Source organism: Trichosurus vulpecula, chromosome 9, assembly GCF_011100635.1.
Source record: "Trichosurus vulpecula isolate mTriVul1 chromosome 9, mTriVul1.pri, whole genome shotgun sequence".
NCBI classification, from domain to species: domain Eukaryota; kingdom Metazoa; phylum Chordata; class Mammalia; order Diprotodontia; family Phalangeridae; genus Trichosurus; species Trichosurus vulpecula.
The window spans coordinates 1,117,101-1,125,914 of NC_050581.1; the positions used below are offsets into that span (position 1 = coordinate 1,117,101).

Consider the following 8,814-nt stretch of genomic DNA (forward strand, 5'->3'; position numbering starts at 1 on the left):
TTCATTTGTCGATGGTCTCATTTAACTTTATACTTTCTCTTGTTCCATAGCTATGAGGAACTTAATCCCCAAATCAGTTTTATCCCCATTATCAGATGGCAAACTCCTTAAGAGTATGGAAGTCACTTTGTTTCACTTCAGACACCTAGTTAGGTGCTCGGCCTGTGCTAGGACCAGAGCATCCAAAGACAAAATGAAACACAGTCCCCCAAACACAACTCAAGTTCACATACTCCTGGGAAGATACATTTATTCCTCTTTAGGACTGTTTCCTCGTGTGTACAGTGAGGAAGCTCATTATTAGATGAGCTCTAAGCTTCCTTGTTGTTCAGTACTGTCCAACTCCTTGTGACCCTGTGGAATGCAGCATGCCAACGCTGTCCAAGAGGTTTTCTTGGCAAAGATACTGGAGTGGTTTGCTATTTCCTTCTCCACTGGATAAAGGCAAACAGAGGTTAAGTGACTTGCCCAGGTCACATAGATAGTGTCTGAGGCTGGATTTGAACTCAGTGTTTCCTGACTCAGGGCTCTATCCACTGAGCCGCCTAGCTAAATTCTATGAACTTATGAGTGTGCTTTATTTCATCTTTGCATCCACCCCTTCTTTTCAGTGCCCAGCAACACAAGGCCCTGGGTATAGCTTATTTAACCGAATAACAGGTGGTTATAATAAAGGAGAAAGAATGTTGGCTTTGAATCGGAGGACCTGGCTTCAAATCTTGCTATGATCGCTTGCTGTGTAACCCTGGGCAACCAATCAACAGACATCTACGGAGGCATTTATAGGACTTCCCTAGTCCAGGTGAGAAATGTTGATGGCCTGGAAAAAGCTGGTGGTGGTGACGGTGTTCGTAGCGGAGGTGGAGTCTTCCCCCCGACTTGACCAGCGATTGGATGGAGGGCAGAGCCCGACTCTGGCATACATGGGCACGACCTAAATGCTGATCCTGCGAAGAAGACCAAGAAGGACCGGGCGGGCAGCTGCGCAGAAAACCTACGATTCAAGGTCCAGGTCTAAGGCCCTTCCAGCTCGAAAGCAGAGGACGCTATAAATTATTAGGGGGGCGGGGCAGCAGGGAAAGTCCTCCTTTCACCGGCTGCCGCGGTCTGGGCCGGCTTGGGGAGTTGCCATGACTTCGATCGCGTAGGGACTGGGCGTCCTTGGCAGCCTGTCCGTCATTGGCCCCCGGACACGTGGCTTGGGGAGACTCGCATCCCGATTGGCCGAGACTGGGGGGGCGGGGAGGAGGGAGCGGGCGCGCGCCCGGCTGTGTGCGAGAGCGCGCGCGCTCGGCCTCCCTAAGCCGCGGGTCTGCGCCCCTCCTCGCCCGGCCTCGGGCACGGAGACCCTGGCGGCGCTGCTTCCTCGCTCCCGCTCCCGCCCCCACCCGCGGCTGTCCCGGCCCCGGCTGTCCCTGCCCCTTCCCGAGCCGCCCCAGCCGCCGCTGCCGCTTCCACACCTGCCGCTGCCGGGCCTGCCCCCGGGCCTGCCCGCCGGGCCGCCGCCGGCCTCGTCCCCGGCCGAGCTGCCTCCCCTGCCCGAGCTGCCGGTGCGGCCGTCGCCGCTGTCCCCCCGCGGCCCTCCCGGCGCTTACGTGGCGCTGCCGCCGCTGCCCGCCGAGGCCTCCGCGCTCCCCCTGCCCCCGCCCCCCGCGCTCTCCGACCTGCCTCGCCTGCCCCGCGGGCCGCTGGCCGCCCCCTCCCACCTGCCGCTGCCGCCGCTGCCCCCGGCCTCCAAGGGGCCCCGGCTGGCGCCGCGCGCCCCACGGCCGGAGCCCCTGGGCGAGCCCCCCGCGAAGCTGCTGCCCCCGCTGCCCGCCCGCCCCACCTTCCTGCGCCTCCTCGCCCCGCCGCCCGCCGCCTGCCCGGCGCTCCCGCGCCTGCCGCAGGAGCCCTTCCCCGTGGCCGCCCGCCCCGCGGACCACCGCCCGCTGCCCGCCTGCCCCAGCCCCTCCCTCCCGACGCCCCACCTCTTGCTGTCCCCCCCCAGCTCGTGGCCCGAGCGGGTGGCTCTGCAGAGAAACAGCCCCTGAGCACCGGGAGCTCCAGTCGAGCCCGGGTTCCGTTGGCCCTGTCTTGCAGACGCCCCGGACGAGCGATGCTCGCTACGTAGCCCTTTGAGGGCTTCCAGAGACCCCCCCTCGGTCCTGCGCTGCAGACGGGGGGCTGCCCTCTGCCTGTGACCTCTGTGTCTCCCGAAGGGGCAGACCCCCCACTTCTGGGGAGGAGACACAGCAGGTGGGTGACTTTCCCTTCCGGTCCTTGTCTCTCCTCTTTGCCCCCTACAAAGGCTTGTCTTCTGCTTGGGAAAAGTTGTGGCGTCCTGGAAGGTGCAGTGACACTCGGCCGTCCCGGGTCCTAGTTCTGGCCCTGCCACTCTCGCTGTGGATGACCTTCACGGAAAGTCACTCACTCCCTTGCCTCCCCTTCCTACTTTGTACGTAAGGTGAGGGGATCCGATGCGCTTGAAGACCCTTTCTCGGGTAATATTCACTTTTCAGAACCTCTTCATTGGTTGGCAAAATACCCGAAGGGATGCTTTTCTGGCACAGGTTCGATACTGTAATCTGGCTAGATTAGCGCCCCCCCTTTTTGATAGTGACCAGACCAGTTGAGAGGGGGATACAATAGAGAGAGCGGACCCATTTTTCATCAAGGTTTTTGATAGGCACGATTTCTTTGGGGACAGGATGGAATACACTTAGGTGAATAACTGTACCCTAAAAGAGGTGATTGAAATAGGACTATAAAATGAAGGTATTTATCTAGATGGCCTCTGAGGTCCTTCATCTCTAAATCCATTCTGTGGCATCTGAGGTCAGCCTGGAGAGCTAGGTATCGAAGTAGTTCTCTTGTAGACCCTGGTCTTTTTACCATTTCTATCGGTGACCCAAAGGCAAGAAGCTTGGATATGTAGCACATCCCTCACAGAGTTAGAATCCCCAAATACCCAGCACGTTAAATGGAATTTTAAATAAATGCAAAGTGTGATGCTGGGTTCAAAAAGAAATTCACTTATACCAGGACAGGATGGGAGAGGGGTGGTTAGACAATTCATGTGAGAAAGATGTGAGAATTTTAACTGACCACAAGTTCAATGTGAATCAACAAGATAAATGTCACCTAGAGCAAGTATAGAGTCTTGGTATCCAGAAAATGAAATGTCACTGAGGTAGAATTGAAAGACGGACTACCCAAAGGCAACATTTGCTCTCTAGGACTCAGGAGACCTGGGTTTAAATCTTGGTTTTGACCCTTTATTTATTAGCTCTATATAGCCTTGAACAAGGGCCTTTAGGCCCTTTACCTTCTCCAGGTTTCAGTTTTCTCCTTTATCCCCCTAAGGAAAGCACGATGTAACCCTTAAACTGCTCTCTGATTATGAGTTGTTAGTGTCTTGGTGCATTGCATTCTGCCCTAATTAGCCTACACCTAGAGTATCGTGTTCAGTTGGGGTAACACCTTTTAAGAGGAATGGTGACAGGCTGGAGTGTGTCCAGAAGAGGGCATCCAGGATGGTGAGTCTCAAAACTATTCCGTATAAGGGTTGTTTAAAGAAACAAAATGCCTAGCTTGAAGAGAAGATACTTGTAGTGGGAGTGATGATCACTGTCTTCAAGGATCTGAAGGGTTTTCTTGTGGAAGAGGGAATAGAACTGTTTTGTTTATAGCTCCTGAGCACAGAACTTGGGCTGGTGCTAGTGCCCCAGAAATGGACTAGGATTGTCCAAAACTGGAACGGGCAGTAAGCTGGCCTTAAAGCAGACGCTGGATGACCATTCCTTGGGGGTTTCCTAGAAGGGATTCATGCTTCAGGTACCGGTTTGATTCAATTCACCCATTGTTTACCAAGGCCTTACCATGTACTAGGGCCAGGGGTGAGGAACCTGCGCCCCCCAGGTCACATGCACTCTAATAGGTCCTCGGGGGCAAGCCTTTTGACTGGGTCCAATTTTTACAGAACAAATCCTTTTATTAAGGAGATTTGTTCTGTGAAGTTTCGACTCTGTCAAAGGGTTACCCTTGAGGACCTAGAGGGCCACATGTGGCGTCCAGGCCAGGGGTTTCCATTCCTGTGCTAGGCTCTGTTCTTGTTAAGACAAAGCAGTCTCTGACATCAAGGGGGAGGAGTAATGCAAAATTAGGCAGGAAAGATAAATTGAACCTGGTGATCTTGGATATAACTCCCAACTCAGATTCTTTGATTCTGCCAAAACCGTCTGTGTTGGGAGAAGGATTAGACTGAGGACTTTCTGAATTCACAGAATAAAAGAAGGACCAACATGCTGATTTTCAAAAAAGGGGTGGCGAAGGGAGGCTGAAAACCATGCTGGTGAATTTGAACTTTGTTCCTGATAAAAACTCTAGGAAAAAACTAGTGAATTATCTAGAAAAGTACAAATTGATCACAAAAAAAACAACATTGCTCAGTGGTGTTACTAGACTAAATCAAAGAACACCTTAGGTATAGTTTACCCAGATTTTAGTGAAGTACTTGATAGAGTCCCTGATGATCTTTGTTCTTTTGGACACAAATGGCACAAGATGAGCTAGAACAGGGGAGTAGAGCTTGTTCCCCCCAAAACTCCCAAGTGAGGCCTGAACCAAATTAAAATGTAATTGGGAAATGTGGAACAAAAGAAATAAAAATACAATAAAACATAGATAATGTTAATTTGTGGTTTTCTAAGTCAATATGCGGCCCCCAAGGATCCATTTCTATTTGAATTTGACACCACTGCTAGACCCCTCAGTTTGGTGGATTCAGAAGTGTGGTAAGACTGCACCCAGAGGAGTCAGTCTGCAAGGAGAGTTCTAATGGCAGTCATGGCCCAGGGAACTGCCTGGCCCTTCACTGTTGAAGTGATAAACATGTTACAGGCATAGATGGTGTGCTTAGCAAATTAGATGACCCAAAGCTAACACACTGTCTGAATCCCTAATAAAAAGATTTAAAAGTTTTCAACAAGTAACAACATTGGGCCAAGTCTAAGATGATAAAATTTAAAAGGCATAGTTACTCTTGTGAGAAACATGGTTTTGGGGATCACTGGACTTCCTAGGCAGGGCCAAAGTCCTGAAGAAGAACCCTGTGATAATCCCTAGGGAAGGCTGTACAGACCACAGGACTCCCAGAGGAAGACCAAGTGGTAGCCATCCCTTAATCTGTGGGGATCACAGGGCCTCCTAGGGGTCAGACCCTAAGGAAGACCCAAGCGATGGCCCCTTAGGATGGCGGTAAGATCACAAGGCTCCCGAGACAGGGCCCAAAGTCCTAAGTGATGTCCCCTTAAGAAGGCCATGCAGACCACAGGGTTCCCCAAGGGAATCCAGAGTGGTAGCCCTCTTAACACCGCAGTGGGGATCACAGGACACCCGAAGACAAGATCCAGGAGTAAGCCTGGCAAGCTTCTGCTGCCTGTTGCTTCCCTTCACTTGACCTCAGGAAAATCCATGTAATTTGGCTATTTACACCTAAAGAACTCAGGACCAGAGTGGGCAGAGAAAGGCATTTTATCACGCTCCCCAGGAGAGCGGGTGCAGTGCTCGTGGGAATACTCACACTGATACTGCTGCAGGAGCAGGGGTAACCATTCCCTCCACTCCTGCTAGAGTCATGGTTAGTTTACAATCTTTGTTTTTTTTACATAGTTTTCCTAGGTTATACAGTTTATATAAATAGGATAATAAGGATACAGAAGCAAAAGTGAAGTTAATTAGATTTTCCTTGTCTTAGTTTAGGATTAAACTATATTCTTTTACTTCCCCTACTTTCCCTCTTTAACATATGCAAATTATGCAAATCAGTAGGCCTGGATTCTTGACCAAGACCAGACCCTAGATAAGCTTGAACAGGTTCAAGTGGGTTTGGCCTCTCTAATTCCCCAGACTGCTTTCTCAAAAAGTATGCACATGCGTACAAGCCTCTGACCTCTCACCTGACCCCTTGAGGCCTGGTCTCTGCTAAAGCTGGGGTGGGGGAGGGCAGGGAAGCACACCTTTAGTTCTGTGGAAACAAAACTCCTCCTCCCATTTCTTACAATTTGAAAAAGATCTAAGGATTTTGGTGGCGACCTACCTCAAGAAATCAATGTTGTGCTATGGAATGGAAAATAGGGACCATGATCTTGAGTTGTGTGAAGCGGTGTCCTGTCCAGGACTAAGGAGGTGCTGGTCCCACCCTGATCAGACCACCTCTGAGAGTGTTGGGTCCTTTTGAGTGCCACATTTTAGAGGTGAAGGAGCTGACTTAGAGGGATCACGATCACTCTCTTCAAGAATTTAAAGGGCTTTTTCTGCTGGCAGGAAGAATTCCTTTTTTGACTTGACCCTATCCTAGAGCAGTAGCCCTAGAACCCTAGTAAGCAGTGGGTATAAATCATTAAGAGGCAGATGTAGGCTCAATTTATCTAAGTAGAATCGATTTGCCCCCCTACCCTCCCCCAACCTGGTGAGAGGCAGCTAGGTGTGGAAGTGCAGAACCTGGAGTCTAGAACACCTAGGCCAAATGTGGCCTCAAGACATTTACTCAGCTGTGTAATCCTGAGGAAATCACTTTTGCCTAGGCTTCCTTATCTGTAAAGTGGGCATAATCATAGGACCTCCTTCCCTGGGTGGTTGTGAGGATCAATAAGGTGATATTCATAAAATGCTTTACAAACATTAAAATGCCAGCCATTATTATTATTAGAGGATATCTTCAAACAAAGGCTGGATGAGAAATCGTTGAGTATTTTTGGTTTAGGAGAGGATTATTATTCAAAGTGGGTTATTCTAAGGCCCCTTCTAACTTTGAGATTCTGTGAGTCTGTGAAACTAGCCAGGGCCTGGGTTTGGGGAATATCTGGGCATATGTATTATGCATATGGAAGAAGGGAGTTATGATTACTATAATACTGTTTCCCTTCTTTTTTATTATCACAAACAATTCTGTGGATTACGAAATCATACAATAAATGTCATTGTCACCGCATGGAGGCAGACTAGTGAATGGATAGGGCCCAGGTCTTAGGGCTTATAGCTATTCTTTGAGAAAGGAGTAGGAAAGCTATAAAATTATTTACAAATGACATTTTAATGTCACTAAGATTTTTTTTTAAGTTTCATAATCTGTGTGACAGTAGTCTTGAAGTTAGATCTTGGGTGGAAAAGGTTTGGAAGGCCTAAAGACCCATATTCTGACTCGACAACATTGCAGTGTTAAAGGATGCATCCTACAGGTTCGTATTTACAGGAGTGACCTATATAAGAGCGGGGATCTTGTCTTCCTTTTAAAGTGTGGCAGCTGACTGCTATAGGGACCTAGTGTCCCAAAAGGTGGGTCTAGAAGTCTTCTCCTGTTCTCTCTCACAGCTTCTTTCCAAAGTATTATAAACACATTCTTCTTATTTCTCAGGTGAATCCAGACCAAGTGGCCAGTCAGGAGTTTGGCTTCTCTGGAAGAAAAAGATCCTGCTTTTGGTGTTACTGAGCCACAGGATCTTGTCGAAAGAAGTTCTGAATCCCTGCTTTCCATCCCCTGACTGTGGGGATGGCAGCTGACCCTCTGCCTGGTGGTCCTCAGTTATGTGTTCCATTCCAAATCCTCTCCTTCCTAAGCAGATGCTGCCCATGGCTGCTTTCCCCCAGACCCCTGGCCTCAGTGAAGCTTTATACCCCACCTTGAGCCAGAAATTCTAAGCAGCAGCTGCACAGACCCAGAAAGCTGGGACTGTTTTATTCATTCCTTGTCTCTGTGCCTACCCCCCTGCAGGAGCTGAGTCTGATTTCCTGCCCGAGTGGCACAAAACAGAAATTCAAACTAATGTGAAACCAGCCTCATAGTTCCAGGCTCTCAGAACAAAACGGGAGAATGGGTTGAGTTTGCATAATCGGCAGGGGGAGTTTACTAGTTAACCCAGGTGAAGAGGTGGGACTGGGAAGGGAAGGACTGAGGTCAAAGGTCAGACCAACTGAAACTCTAAGAAAAGCCTGCTCAGTGAAGAATTTGAGGGAATCGGCCTACTCATTTTCCGAGCCCCCTTAGGCAAGGCCGTGTTAATGAAATCAGCTGAATGGAAGAAGGAAAGTATGGGGTCTCAGCTAATTGATAAACTTGATAATTAGATCACAGCACTGAGCCCTTCAAAAATTGATTGGGCTGCAACTGATAATACTGATATCTTGCCTAAGAATCTCAGTGTTCCATCCAGGTTTAGAGTTAAAGGTTAAACAGTATTTATTCAAGTCCACAGTATTACGGTCCCTAGTATTACGTGGCACAGTTTTGCCTGTGAAGTTTATAATCAGGACAGGCACCCCCACCCCCGGTCATATCTATTTCCTTTTGTACCCAGAAGCACCCATATTATAAATTTTCTGGTTTTAATGTTGGAAATTTACAACTGAATAAAAGTGTTTCTTGCTTTTCTCCACGGGCAGCCTTTCCTTTTGATTGTTTAGAAGTGAAAATAATCCTAAGGGCGGACTTGGGAGCCAGGCATGTTTGTGCCGGAGGTAAGGCCTGAAGAGATCATTGTCCAATTGGGAATAGCACAACATAAGCAATTAGTACATGTTTGAATTTAATTTGTTGATACAATTTGGTAAGTCATGAGTGTAGTCAGCAAGGTTTTCTGTCACTGAAAAACACACGTCATAATAAAAATGTCTTTGTTCCCCAGCCCCGACCTAGCGAGTTGCCCCCAGATCCAGCTTGTCTTCCTTTAGTCCCAGCTGTCCTTGATAACATGGTTTGCCCTAGGCTTAGTAAGCTAGGGGAGCTGGGAGAGCCACCACGTCAGGAGATGGTTCTGAAAGAATCACTTAGAGAAA

The 8,814-nt window shown here is 49.1% G+C and overlaps 1 long non-coding RNA gene across 1 annotated transcript; it reads left to right on the plus strand.

Annotated features, from left to right (window-relative positions):
• Window positions 1–1,940: 1,940 nt before the first annotated feature.
• On the plus strand, window positions 1,941–8,414 carry LOC118830600. The gene is made up of 2 exons (XR_005009094.1): window positions 1,941–2,238; window positions 7,397–8,414. It is a non-coding gene; the product is annotated as an uncharacterized LOC118830600 (long non-coding RNA).
• The last annotated feature ends 400 nt before the right edge of the window (window positions 8,415–8,814 follow it).